Source organism: Balaenoptera ricei, chromosome 17, assembly GCF_028023285.1.
Source record: "Balaenoptera ricei isolate mBalRic1 chromosome 17, mBalRic1.hap2, whole genome shotgun sequence".
In the NCBI taxonomy this organism is placed as follows: domain Eukaryota; kingdom Metazoa; phylum Chordata; class Mammalia; order Artiodactyla; family Balaenopteridae; genus Balaenoptera; species Balaenoptera ricei.
The window spans coordinates 23957350-23967776 of NC_082655.1; the positions used below are offsets into that span (position 1 = coordinate 23957350).

At 37.5% G+C, this 10427-nt stretch overlaps 1 pseudogene; it reads left to right on the forward strand.

The window, feature by feature from the left end:
• Positions 1 to 6221: 6221 nt before the first annotated feature.
• On the forward strand, positions 6222 to 7595 carry LOC132352105 (ferritin light chain-like; annotated as a pseudogene).
• The last annotated feature ends 2832 nt before the right edge of the window (positions 7596 to 10427 follow it).

Here is a 10427-nt window from a genome sequence, read left to right on the forward strand (position 1 = left end):
TTGTAATAGGGTAAAACCCTAGACTCTTCACAGTTTTTGACATCATCTTCTTTTCCTTTCACTTCTTAGAATATTTGATTTCCATTCCATGGGAGAGTGAGGAAAGAAAATTTCTTTCAATTCTCTGACAAATTCATTATACTTCTACTTTAAATATAAAGCCTTCTAAGCAAAGATTTGTCTGGGTTTCCCAGGCAGATTTAGGCATCCTTTAGTCTAAAAGATACTGACACTTTGTTAATCTCTTCACATAGATAACTCCTTTTTATCCTTCAAATCTCAGTTCAAGAGCCACCTTCTCAAGAAGTACTCCCTAAACATATTATTGGAATTTGGCATCCCTCATTACCTACCCATCGTCACATATAGTACCTTCAAACCATTCAGTACAATCAGTATTGAGCCGGTTTATTCATCTTTACTTGTTTATTATTTGTGTCTGCCACTAGATGCAGCCCAGAGATCTGATTAGTCTTATCCACAGTTTCATCAACAGCAGTAATTCTCAATAGGATATGATTTTATTGCCCAGGAGACATTTAGCAATGTCTGGAGGCAATTTTGGTTATCAAAACTGGGAAGGGTATACTACTAGTACCTAGATGACAGAGGCCAGGAATGCTACTAAACATCCTAAAATGCACAAAACATGCCTCCAAAATAAATAACTACTCACTGTACAATGTCAGTAGTGTCAAGGTAAAGAATCCCTGATCTACTATAGCCAACAGAGTGTAGGAAAATCAAAGGTGACTGAAGATATACTGATTAATTTGAAAGAATATCTTTGTTATACTACTTAGTAAATTATAATTTGATTTCATTATTCTGGCTGTCACTGTTAGCTGCTTGAGGAAAAGCAATGCCCCCTAAACCTAAATACTCTTAAACTCAACATAGAATATGATATATTAAAATTACTGAACAGAAGAAATCTAAAAATAATTTATTGGGAAGTAAAAAATGTACTAGAGTTATATTCCACACATTCTCTGCAACTGTGTTGCTGCATGAATCTCTAGACAAGATTGTTTCCCATTTAATTTTGACTTCCAGCTTAAAAAAGCTACTCAGAACTACATAAAAAGTAGTAAGAAATTAATAAGAAAATTAAGATAAGAGACACAATTATATATTATTTAATATAACCTATAATTATTGCTATAATATTTATGCAATATTTGTACATATAACTAACATAATGGTGACATATTTCAAACACTGTTTTTGAAAATAAATTACTCATATTAAAAATATAACAATATTAGTGCATTTGGTATCAATTTGATTCAGTGTTGGAATCATATACTATATGACCTGGAAACTTTAAAGTATGTCTCAGTAAGTCAAAGCTTTGAATGAATTTGTCTATTAGAAACCAAACATAGACATTATTTGCAGATCTGAGTCATACTATTTTTTTAATCAGAGTTCATATAATTTTGCTTCACATAGTGAGAGTATCCAAAAAAAAGGAAAGAAGAACAGAAAATACACTTGAAGTAATAATTGCCAACATCTTTCAAATTTGATAGAAAGCATTAATGTATACATCCAAGAACACTAACAAACTCCAAGAAGGATAAACACAAAGATATCCTCATTTAGACATATTATAGTAAAACTATGAATGTCAAAGGCAAACAGAAAATCTTGAATGACTACACTAGTCTTCTCTTCCCTATTCCTAGTGATTGTGTGAAAAACTAAGCTCACGTGTACCATATTTGCAAGTGTTCTTAGTGGAGAAAGCGGGTCATAGTGCTCTCATTGTATCTGTAGGTCCCTACCTTCACCCATTTTCTTGCCTGATATTTTCTTACATTTCTAACCATTAATAAATATATATTTTGAAATATTATGTGTTTAATCAAGGAGTTTTAATTTTTTTGGCAGAATGATCCACACTGCTATTTAGACTCCTCAGTCATAGGTCAGTCTGGTGATAATCATTATTTTTCTCTCTGGAGATAACTGTTCACCTTTCTATTCTCTAGTGTTTTATAGGACTTTCTCTTTTCTCCATTTACAGATTTCCTTTCTAGACACATCCTTACCTCTCTTTTATCTGTGCTCCCACATAACACTTACAGTTCAACAGAGAGTTTCATTTTCCCTTTGTCCTCAGGAGCTATGTGGACTAAACCTGACTCTGGCTTACCTAGGCTTTGGAAACTTCCTTCTTATATAACATCTCTCAGGTAGTCCACATAGAGTCTGCATAGGCAATAGATATATTTCATAAATTTGTCAAATATAATTTGTCACTATAATAGATAAATCTGGAATATGCCTATATTTATTCTACCATTTTTTGATATTATTCATCAGTTTGAAAAATTTAGGTTTATATTTTCTCATGCATTTTACTATTTCTTACACTCATATATATATGACACCTGCAGTACAATTTCTAAACTCAGTTGGAATATTCTTACTCAATATATTTAATTCCATATACTTCAGAAGAGACCTTTATAGTGGAGAGTGAAAAACATGTGTGCCTGGCACATAGTCTTGCAACATACTTGATTCCTGTTCATACTGAGTAAATTATCTGACTAGAATTTGACCCTAAATATGTCTTGGGATTTTCATTAAAGACAAATCAATAAAGGGAAAAGAAGGTATATAAGAAATAAGGTAAAAATCAAACCTTGCTCTTTTCTGGAAATCTTGAAAGACAATATTTTTATATAATATGGACTCAATATCTGCCTCTTTTCTTACAATGCAGTGTTCAATAAAATCCATTTCATTATTAATTTAAGTGTCATTACAATAAATAACAAGAGTGCTGTCTATCTTTTTCTAGTCAATGAATGCACCTTATATTTGGGGAATATTTTTCTACCTATTCTCTCAGTCACAGAATGATTTAATAAGTGTTAGCCAGCCTATCTTAAAATATTTTCTATTTCTCTGTTGGTATGTGACACTTTTTTATGTCTGCCAATATTGAAATTTAAATAGAAATAAAAGCATTTTTTGTCTCTCATCTGACAGGAGATGAAAACACATTTTTAAACGTTTTTATACTCTCAAAATATTATTTTTAGGCTGAAATATACCCCATGTGAACTCAGCTCATTTTAAAGTACTGCTATTTGTAAACATTAATTTTTTTCCCTCAGTGCATAACTGAGATTGGCATTTATTCAAGGTCATTGATGAATTGATATTTTTCTGGAAGGTGTATTAAAACTCAGAAAGGATGGGAGTGTACAAAGGCTATTATTTAATCTATGAAGACAAGGCTAAGCATTTTGAACCATCAATTCATCACTTTCTTAAACTTACAATTACACCTATGTCTAGGGTTTCAATGAATGCTGTAGGTGAACGAATACATTTTATTACTGCATACACTCTTGAGCTTCATGCTGCTTATATATTCACTATGATCTGACAGTGTAGGGTAGGACTTGTTGAGTTAATTCATCGGAGAAGAACACCATGCTGCCTCATAAGTAGCTCTATTAGTCATCTCAACAAATCAGAGCCTTGCTAAGGAAAACTTGCTGTTTTATTATAATTTTTAATGTTTTATAACTACATTTCCATTTTTGTATTGTCTGAGGGTTAACTTAAGTTTCTGTAAACATGCTTATAGCTACATAATCATCATGGCCTTCTTGGAAAGCAGATATCATTAGACAATGTCAGTTAATATACCTCATGTAGAAATTTTGCCACCTTTTACCTGGTGTGATTTGTGAATTGTTTTTAATAAATGATTAATAGTTGAATATTATGTATGAAATTAAAATATTTTACATTATACTGATATGTTTATATTGGCAAAGATTATTCTTCTGTTAGAAAAAGTTATGGTAGAGTCGAGAATGAAGCTTATTTCAATGGAACCAGTCCAAATGAAAAAATGAAATATTAATAAAATAAAATGGCTAACCAGAAAACTACTGGAGCTAATCAATGAATTTGGTAAAGTTGCAGGATACAAAATTAATGCACAGAAATCTCTTGCATTCCTATACACTAATGATGAAAAATCTGAAAGAGAAATTAAGGAAACACTCCCATTTACCATTGCAACAAAAAGAATAAAATACCTAGGAATAAACCTACCAAGGGAGACAAAAGACCTGTATGCAGAAAACTATAAGACACTGATGAAAGAAATTAAAGATGATACCAACAGATGGAGAGATATACCATCTTCCATCTTGGATTGGAAGAATCAATATTGTGAAAATGCCTATACTACCCAAAGCAATCTACAGATTCAATGCAATCCCTATCAAATTACCAATGGCATCTTTTACAGAACTAGAACAAAAAATCTTAAAATTTGTATGGAGACACAAAAGACACCAAATAGCCAAAGCAGTCTTGAGGGAAAAAAACGGAGCTGGGGGAATCAGACGCCCTGACTTCAGACTCTACTACAAAGCTACAGTAATCTAGACAGTATGGTACTGGCACAAAAACATAAATATAGATCAATGGAACAAGATAGAAAGCCCAGACATAAACCCATGCACCTATGGTCAACTAATCTATGACAAAGGAGGCAAGGATATACAGTGGAGAAAAGACAGTCTCTTCAATGAGTGGTGCTGGGAAAACTGGACAGCTACATGTAAAAGAATGAAATTAGAACACTCCCTAACACCGTACACAAAAATAAACTCAAAATGGATTCGAGACCTAAATGTAAGACCGGACACTATAAAACTCTTAGAGGAAAACATAGGAAGAACACTCTTTGACATAAGTCACAGCAAGATCTTTTTTGATCCACCTCCTAGAGTAATGGAAATAAAAACAAAACTAAACAAATGGGACCTAATGAAACTTCAAAGCTTTTGCACAGCAAAGGAAACCATAAACAAGACGAAAAGACAACCCTCAGAATGGGAGAAAATATTTGCAAACTAATCAACGGACAAAGGATTAATCTCCAAAATATATAAGCAGCTCATGCAGCTCAATATTAAGAAAACAAACAACCCAATCAGAAAATGGGCAGAGGAGCTTCCCTGCTGGCGCAGTGGTTGAGAATCTGCCTGCCAATGCAGGGGACACGGGTTCGAACCCTGGTCTGGGAAGATCCCACATGCCGCGGAGCAACTAGGCCCGTGAGCCACAACTACTGAGCCTGCACGTCTAGAGCCTGTGCCCCGCAACAGGAGAGGCTGTGACAGTGAAAGGCCCGCGCACCACGATGAAGAGTGGCCCCCCGCTCGCTGCAACTAGAGAAAGCCCTCGCACAGAAACGAAGACCCAACACAGCCAAAAATAAAAATAAATAAATAAATAAATAAACAAACAAACAAGTGGATGAAAACTCTAAGAGGCAGTAATTTTAAAAAAAATAATAATAATAAAATGGGCAGAAAACATCAATAGACATTTCTCCAAAGACGACATACAGATGGCCAAGAAGCACATGAAAAGCTGGTCAACATCACTAATTATTAGAGAAATGCAAATCAAAACTACAATGAGGTATAACCTCACCCCAGTTAGAATGGGCATCATCAGAAAATCTACAAACAACAAATGCTGGAGAGGGTGTGGAGAAAAGGGAACCCTCTTGCACTGTTGGTGGGAATGTAAATTGATACAGCCACTACAGGGAACAGTATGGAGGTTCCTTAAAAAACTAAAAATCGAATTACCATATGATCCAGCAATCCCTCTACTGGGCATATACCCAGAGAAAACCATAATTCAAAAAGACACATGCACCCCAATGTTCATTGCAGCACTATTTACAATAGCCAGGTCATGGAAGCAACCTAAATGCCCATCGACAGACAAATGGATAAAGAAGATGTGGTACATATATACAGTGGAGTATTACTCAGCCATAAAAAGGAACGAAATTGAGTCATTTGTAGAGACGTGGATGGATCTAGAGACTGTCATACAGAGTGAAGTAAGTCAGAAAGAGAAAAACAAATATCGTATATTAACGCATATATGTGGAACCTAGAAAAATGGTACAGATGAACCGGTTTGCAGGGCAGAAATTGAGACACAGATGTAGAGAACAAACGTATGGACGTCAAGGGGGGGAAAACCGCGGTGGGGTGGGGATGGTGGTGTGCTGAATTGGGAGATTGGGATTGACACGTATACACTGATGTGTATAAAATGGATGACTAATAAGAACCTGCTGTATAAAAATATAAATAAAATTAAATTAAAAAATTAAAAAAAGAAAAGAATAAAGAAGCAGGGTGGCCCGAGGCATGGGGAGTGTGTGGAAAGGTGATTGGAAAAAGGTGTGGTAACTGACATCCTGACCAGGTGTAACTAGGCTACAGGCCTCTGCATGTTCTGAGGGTAGAGGTTTTAGCCCTTTGATGTCAAAAGGTCACCAAGCAGACACTCTGGAATGCCCAGCTGAAGGGTGGGTGGTCCTAGGCAGACTTAAGCAGCTCTCAGCTCAAACTATAGCAGCTGGAAAACAACTTGGGCAAACACCTTATTGTCTAGGCTAAGTGCAGCTTGGAGGTCAGGCAAATCTTAAAACACCTTGATTAGTGACGGCAGGTGACATGGATTTAACCCACGGTTTCAGTATCATCACTGTTAATAGAAACTTTAGAAACACGCCCTTTAAAATTAGGAAGAATATCTAGTATCCGTACTTTTATTCATCTTCGTATTAAAAATCCTAATCAGTGCAGTCAGAAAATGAAAAAAAGCCTAAGAACTACAAAGAAACGAGAATGTCATTATTCACAGATGATATTATTGTAAGAGCCCAGACTCTACAGACAAATTATTGGAAGTAATAAAAGTGTTTAGCAAGTTGCTGGAGAAAAGAATAAGACCCAGGTCCCCGCTTCCGGGTGCATCCTCACAGCACACTTCACAGAGAAGGCCTCCTCACTGCTGACTCACCGCGAGCCCCCCGAATCCAGCAGAGTTCTTCCACCGAGATGGAGGCCGCCGTCACCCCCCTGATCAACCTGCACCTCGGGCCTCGTCCACTTACCTCTCTCCGAGCTTCTACTTCGAAGGCGTGGAGGTGGCTCTGGAGGGCGTGGGCCGCTTCTTCCGGGAGTTGGCTGAGGAGAAGCGCAAGGGCGCCCAGCTTCTCTTGAAGATGCGGAAGCAGTGGGGCGGCCGCACCCTGCTCCAGGACGGGCAGAAGCTGTCCCCGGAGGAGTGGGGCACCAGCGTGGGCGCCACGGAGGCCGCCACGGCCCTGGAGAGGGGCCTGGACCGGGCGCTCTTGCATCTGCAGGCCCCGGGATCTGCGAGCGCAGGCGCCAACCTCTGCGAGTTCCTGGAGAGCCGCTTCCGGCAGGGGGAGCTCATCCAGAAGCTCCTCAAGCAGATGGGCGTGCACCTGACGGACCTGCGCAGTCTGGCCGGGCCCCAGGCCGAACTGGGCGCGTATCTCTTCGAAAGGCTCTCCTGTCCGCGCGACTAGGAGCCTCCAGAGCCCGGCGGCCTCTGCGAGACCCCCCCTGCCTTCCCCCGCCTCCAGATCTCTGCCCGAGCCCCTTCCTCCAGCCAGGAGGCAACTTTTTAACCACCCTGAAACCTTCACCCAAGCCGTGGCACCACATGGAAACAGAAAAGGTTCTTTTTGCAGAGGAAAAATAAGCTAGGCTGTAAGAAGAAAACGTAAGTATCTGAATAGCATGAATGATTTGTAGTCTCATTCTCTAGATTGTCTAAAGAAATGGTTCCTAATTTATGTGTATCACCTGGGTACGCTGAGTACAGTGTATCTGATAAACTATGTTTTCTCTGGCAAGAAGAATAAACGCACCTATTCAGAAAATGTTGCATAGAATTTTAAGGGTTTCAGGACTTCTCCGGAGTCATTCTGGGTACTGGATTCAACTCTGTTTTTCCAAAATGTACCTTTGGTTTTGTTGAGCAGAGCAAAGAGCTGAGTACCTTGACCATATCATATTGTGTCCCCCCCATCAACCCCCAAACTCATGATAAATTGCTTTTCCTGATTTTCAAGTTGATGTGATGCCATCTGCCTGTATTGAGGAAAGAGCCCTGTGAAATTCATCTTTGTGTCTCCCATTAGGTTGCTACTGAGAACACTGATTATTAATTACATCATACACTGACCTCTTTATGAAGCCTCTCAAGAGAAATTTCTTTGTGGTCTTAATATTAGAAATAACAGTGCTTCGCTTGGGTAACTGGTTCGTTTTTGCTTTATGAACACTGTAAATGATGTAATTACGTTTCCTTTTCTGACTGCCTGCTAAAAACTTAGAGCCAAATTTGTGGTCCACCCAGAGTAAACGAGTAGGATTATATAAGCATTTTGCATACGCTTCATTCCTGGTTCTTCTATTACTAATTCCTTGGTGTATTTTGTGGAGTCTTTTAAGCCACCTTAAACCCTTTCTGGAACAATGTTGTGTATAAACAGATAAATAAACTTTTAAAATGTGGATTCAAAAAGAAAAATAAATAAATAAATAAAATGGCTAAATTATTTGTTTTTGGAAAACTAACGCCCCCACTTTGGGAAAATTAACTCATTGGACAAATATGTAACCTTTCTGACAATAGTCTATATGGTAAGAATATCTATAATGCCCTTAGTCAAGGACTCAGAGACTTTATCTCATTTTTTAAATGTAGGCAGCATTTGTAAAATATTGGTAACCATTTGCATGAATTTGACATGGCCAGAGGCAGCTTTCTTGCTGTAAAAAGAAAAATATAATTTGTTTCAGTAACTAAACATTCAACTAAAGTGGACCAGCACTTCTACTTTCCTTCAAAAACTTTTCCTTTGCATTCACAACTAAGCTAACAGTTTGGTGCAAGAGGCCCAAGCTTTCAGGCTATTTCAGCTTCTTGGCATGCCTTCCTCACTAAGCTTAATTATTTCTAGCTTTTGATTTAAAGTGAGAGACATGGCTCTTCCTTTCCCTTGCACACTTACAGGCCATTGTAGGGTTATTAATTGGCCTAATTTTATTATTGTTGCATCTCAAGGAATAGGGAAGACCAAGGAGAGGGTTGGATATGGTTGGAAAGTCAGAAGAACAGTCAGAACACATACAACATCTCTCTAGTAAGTTCAGTGTTACACGTGCAGTTTGTGGTGCCCCAAAACAATTACAATAGTAACACTGAAGACCACTGATCACAAATCACCATAATAGAGATAATAATAATAATGAAAAAGTTTAAAATATTGTGATAATTACCAAAACGTAACACAGAGATATAAAGTGAGCAAATGCTGTTGGAAAATGTCACTGATAGACTTGCTCGATGTAGGGTTGCCACAGTCCTTCAATTTGTAAAAAATGCAACATCTGCGAAGTGCAATAAAACAAAGCACAATAAAACGAGGTATGCCTGTACAGAATCATTCTATGTAAAGGAAAAATGATCAGAGAAAGAAAATATGTTTTATATGGCATTAAAAATGTACTGGAAAAGCTTTTATTTAACAAACTATAACCTGATCTAATACAGGTATGTGAACCACCCCTAGGAAAAGCAATTATTTGCACTAACATTTTCGTAGTACTACTTCACCTTCCCAGAAAACATTTTATACCTTGTCAAGAATGGATTCATTGTCCTTTTACCTCATTAAATAACATTTTTATTACAAATAAAATAAGAATAAGTAACATTTAGTGTGCATTCACTATAACTCATGGATTAAAGTGATTTATGTAAAATCACACATCTAATAATCGCAAAGCAATCCTTTGAGACAGGTACAAAGTTATTGTGTCCATTTTACAAGTAAGGTAACTGAGTCACAGTGAGATTAAGCAATTTGCTGGTGATGGAGCTGAGATTCAAAACCCAGGCAGTATGGCTCTAAACTATGCCCTTAACCCAATGATGCATGATTTTCCAAAATAACAATACCAACATCACCTTGCAGTGTTTAGAAATAAAAAGCCCATCAAGAAGTGGACTTCTAAGTCAAAAAGAGAAAAACAAATATCGTATATTAATGCATATATGTGGAACCTAGAAAAATGGTACAGGTGAACCAGTTTGCAGGGCAGAAATATAGACACAGATGTAGAGAACAAACGTATGGACACAAAGGGGGGAAAGTGGCAGGAGGGTGGTGGTGGTGGGATGAATTGGGAGATTGGGATTGACGTATATACACTAATATGTATAAAATAGATAACTAATAAGAACCTGCTGTATAAAAAAATAAATAAAATTCAAAAAAAAAGAAAAGAAAAGAAAAGAAATGGACTTCTACTCCAAAAGCCTAACTGAAGAAAAGTCAGTGAAGATAGTTACAGAGGTATGGGTAGGGTTAAAGGAACCATAAAAGGGATGTTGAGACAACTGGAAACTAACCAGAAGCAGGAAGCCAACACCACTACTGTGTGGAGTAGCAAAGATAGGGAACTGGGGTAAGGAAGCTGGAGTCAGAGTTGGTGCCTTTATCCTAGAGGGACTCAGCACCTTGCAAT